Genomic DNA, 5,000 nt, shown 5'->3' with positions numbered 1-5,000 from the left:
AGCACTACCCTAGGTATGTAGCCATCTCATTGTAGAAACTACAGGATTGAGCAGCACAATGGAGGACAACCTCCTCCCCCAGCTGGTGGGCTTACATATCCCAGGGAGTTCCCACCAAATCCCTACCCCAGGTGGAGGCACTTCCTCGACGATCACCCTACTCACCACTAACTTATCCTTCCAGGGACTCATCAGTTCTTGGCAAGAACAGGTGAGTCAAAGGGTGTGTAGCTCTCAATCTCACAGAGATACGGCCGGTTGATCTTTGCGTAAAGCGTGGTATAACCGATGTTTCATCGGCTTCACAGGAAGCAGGGATTTAAGGACACGGATCGAAAGCGGTTGTGCATCGCCAAGGTGCACTGATCAAACGTTATCGCGTGCCAAATCGCAGCTCTTAAGTTCACAGAGATACGGCCCCTTTCATCTGACCTTCTCAAGAACGCCATGCCAGCCTGCCTACTTGCACCTCTTATTTTACTGTTGCATTGTGGGTAATCCTTTCCCGCCCTTCGAAAATGGATCCCTAGGAAATAAACAAGATTTAGTTATAGTATAGTGAGGTCTCCATTGAGGCCACGGAATTCAATCCAAAAGTAGCACAACACAAGGCAAATGGGCCCCGAGTCCCGCTGCTTCGCTTTCTTTCCAAAGCTTTCAACAATTTACGCCACCAACCGCTCGGAAACCTCACTATAACCTGACTCCGTCTGGCTCAAGACGACGGCAATTCAGGCATTGCCGACCTCGTAACACACCTTAGTTCTTTAAGAGGTGAACTTGACTTGCGCGCTTCAAGACTTAATGATGTCTGTCCACCACCAGACGGTGAAATAGCTCGATAACAGCCCAACAAATGCCGTCTTCGTCAACAACCATCCATCGATCGTGACAATTAGAAATCGAGTACGCCTGGGCCAGCAACTTCACCTTGCAAGTCTTTCCGTGATTACAACGCACTTTTAAAAGTTACTCAGAAAGGCAGAATATATTCTGGCTGGAGTTTGAACCTTTCACATCACAAACTAACCTCATTTTTGCTGACTGTGTTTGGCTCTAGAAAACAATGGATTTTGTAAGGACTGGAATGGACTATTGGATAACCACGCTACATCGATTCAGCCTTCTGTTTCACGTGCATGGTTCATCATTCATTGGTGCAACGGCTCAGCAAAACGGTATGTGCATTTCACTTTAACCCTGACAAGCTCTGCTGTTATTTTACTGATTTTTGCTCACCTACCATGCCCAATAGGCGTCTCCTTTTGGCCAGCGAAAGAAAACGAAACTGTAGTATCCACCGATGGAATGACACTTCTGCTACAGGTAAAATATTGGTTTGCTTGCTTGGTGGCTCATTAGTTCGTTACACCATCATATTCTAACACATCTAAACACCATTGCCTTTTGTCTTTGCTTTGCACGCGCATCGACACTTTCCTGGGGCTTTATTGTGTCATCTGTCTAAAAACTTCTTGGACTAATTTTATCTTGATAAAAACTTATACTTAAGTGGGCTTAAAACTTGAAATCCAAAGCTACTTAATGTTGTATCATCTTCATGTGATTGTTTTTACAAATAATTTCAAGTCTATTGCTCTTACTCAAAAATATTTCTTATTGAAGGGCTGAACTGATCAATTATATTTAATATCGTGATATCTTTTATAATTAAGCAATCCAGGCCTTCAATAATCAGTAAAATTGATGAAAACTTAAAATCGGCTGAAAAAGTCATGTACGCCCATTTCCTAATTTTCCTATTTAATTATAAGCAAAAGTAATTGCTGTAATTATCATTCTTTGAGAGTCTTGAGGAATAAAAATATATCCATGACCGAATCCATCCTATCTTCGAGGTGTCCAATTCCAGTAAGGTTTTCGCTACTTGGAATTTACTTCAGATGGGACATCATCTAAAGAGAGTGGTCTACCGCGAACCTTTGTCGATGAAGAATAGGAGCTGAAAAAAAAAACTGTTCAATATCGTGCAACATTTGTTGCTTAAAAAATGTTGCACGATGTTTTATTTAGCCTGTTAAGTAAGTGTGATCTGTTTGATTTAAGAAGGAAAGTTGTTGTCAACATAACAACACTGTACACACTGGAAACGATATTAGGTGGGGGTACGATATTAGTTAGGTTAAGTGTGCAACTATCCTCTCACCTGACTATCATATTGTAAAACGGTGCATTGTATGCTGTCTTCAAGTAAATATAATTATAAACTAAAAATCTTGTTTATTATATACTTTGTAGTATGTAGTAGAGTGGAGAAATAAACAAGATGAAATTAAAACAAACAAATCATACAACGTAAATAGCTCCCCGAGAGAATTTGTGGTTACTAGTAAAACACGAAACCCACACAGATTAAAGAAAATAAAATGAAATCGATAAACATTGGCATAGAGGATGACATGTGATCATTTCTGAGTTCTTTTTTTTTCACAGCAAGCTAAAGCGCGAATGTTGATATGGTTATCAGCTGAGTTGTAAAACAAACGTTCATTGAAAGCTAAGTCGTCGCTCGGGGTTAGTATCCTGATGGGGGACCACAAGAGAGATACGATATGATATTACCTTTTAACGACGTCGTATGCTTCGCAATGCCTTTTTTTTTTAATCGGAATACTCATATTCAAAAATAAAGAAACCTTACCATTTATCACTTTAGGACATAATTATAGAGTAATGGTAATACAGCATCCATTTCCTGTTATGTTCTTCCTCCCTTCATCCGGAAAAGAGACGAGGTGATTGTTGATATTCGGCTAACCGAGTTAAAAATTGGTAATAACGACTCCGAAGCTAAAAGAGCTGCAAGTTGATCGGCATGCATTTATGCATGTGTTCACCAAACATAGCATTGCTTTTAATTAGCCTTTCAAAACAATTAAAAGCAAGTTTTCGCCATAGGGTTTTCAAACGCCCCTCCAGTTTGAGAACTTTAACTACATCACAAAAGTCTATTTGATACCGAATGGTAATCTTGTCCATTTTTGTTTGATATTTAGGCCCCTATTATTATAAAAACTCTCTGTCTGAATTTTTTCTCTTTAATATTTTCGGAAGTTGTTCCGGAAATCTTGATTTTATATCAGACAAACTATGGCTAAAATGATTTTGTCTTACAAAGCTTTTTTATGTCGGGGTCAAACGTATTGACCAAAGAACGCAAGCAAGTCGTTTGTGTACGTGACTCGATTGCAACGGTTGCAGCCGTTTTTATGAATAACTGATTGACACAAATTATTGTCGAACAAAATAACGTAATTTCTTTTTCACATTGTTGTAAAAAAACGTCCATCCCTTTTTTACAAGAACGGAGAATCGACAACAAACATGTACTTTGTCGATGTCTGTTTAATATTTGAATCGCAGTCGCGATGTGGGCTGCGTTAACTTTGATTAGTGTTAGAGCCGCGCTTTCCTTTCTTTAATGGAAATATACATTTCTATTTTTCACACCAACTTCTCTTCAGTTTGCTTAAAGGAAAGGACACAAATTGTCGCTTATTTTCTTTCGAGTGGCTTCATCAAGCAGAACAAAAACTTAAACGCGCACAAAGTATGCCGTTCGACAGAGAGTCTTAGAAATAGAAACTTAACTTTCTGAATCTAGATAGCGTTCGGTGCTATTTCTTAGAACCAGGTTGAACAGTGAATAATCAGCTCTCGTGGGAACTCAAGCTAAAGTTTTCACCAAGGTCTTATTAGAAGCTTTTTCCCCATCCACGGCATATTACAGTGCCGCCTGGATATTCGAAACTTAACTATCTGATTCCCAGATGATGAATCAGGAAAGCTACATTGGGACTCATTGAACTGTTCTCGCTCAATTATAATTGTGTACGTTGCCAAGTAGGACTTTAAAATTAGCGTTGAGATAAATTAGTACAAATTTCTTATACATTGCTTTCCATGCTTTTATTTCTAGACGGCTTGGTGACAATGAAATAAGTGAACTCCCAGAAAAGGTTTTCTCAGGGCTCACAAGTCTGCGATGGCTGTAAGTGTTGTGCCCTAAATAATCTTTCAAAAAATATATATATCGCTATGCGCCTGGTCGCAAAGTTTTGTTTGACTTAGTTATAACTAAGTGACTCAAACAACTATTTTAAATAAAATCTGAGAATTAAGTAGTTGATAACCCTTTTAGGTCTACAACTAAATTGCATTTGGAGATTGGCCTTCTAAGCTAACCCTTCTAAAGTTAGGGTTAGGATTAGGGTTAGAACTTGTGCTCAACATGGCGGCCATTTACTCCGGCTAGTTTACAGCATAATCTTTGATTTAGACAACCATGTTATAGTCAATTGACACCTGTCAAAACAAGGCATTCGCTGACCAGTATCACGTGATTATATCGCGGTTTCACGTTTAGAGCTCATCGATTGATTGAAAAGCAATTTATATGCTTTTGTTTTCTGAGGTTGCATCTAGCAGTTAATTGTGGCCTAGTCTGTTGGCCCTGTTTCTGATTTCATTTGTGTCTGACAAATCGTCGCCCCTGTTTATGATTTGTGCCTGAAAAATCGACTGCTGATCCAGGCAATATGATTTTCTATCAGATACTGTAATCTTTGATTTTCGAAGTAAAAGGGACGCTGTAAATATTTGAAAATTACTCACCTTTAATCGCTATGCTGAACCTTCGATATCGCTCTGCTTCGTGACTCAAGTTACCCAGGACACCTCGCGAACTAGGTGAACAATACCGATACCACCTTCCTTGCGCGCTCGGTTGAGCAAATCAAGATTGCTTTCCCCTATAACATATCTACCAATTTACAAATTAATTTACATATTTTCCCGTTTTACGCGGGGACTTCTAGGTTGCCTCCTTGCTGCGGGGGCAAATATCGAGTTTAGTTTCATAGTTTGAAATGTCACCGGTGCATGAAAGAAGACTGAATTTGTGACTCAACCAAAGCACATAACCGGTTCCGTTGTTTAAAAGTAGGACTGTTAACCTACACCTATTGATTTTTACCATT

Source organism: Montipora capricornis, unplaced genomic scaffold, assembly GCF_036669925.1.
Source record: "Montipora capricornis isolate CH-2021 unplaced genomic scaffold, ASM3666992v2 scaffold_475, whole genome shotgun sequence".
In the NCBI taxonomy this organism is placed as follows: Eukaryota; Metazoa; Cnidaria; class Anthozoa; order Scleractinia; family Acroporidae; genus Montipora; species Montipora capricornis.
The sequence above is the reverse complement of the archived record's forward strand: the minus strand, read 5'-3'. Positions refer to the sequence as shown.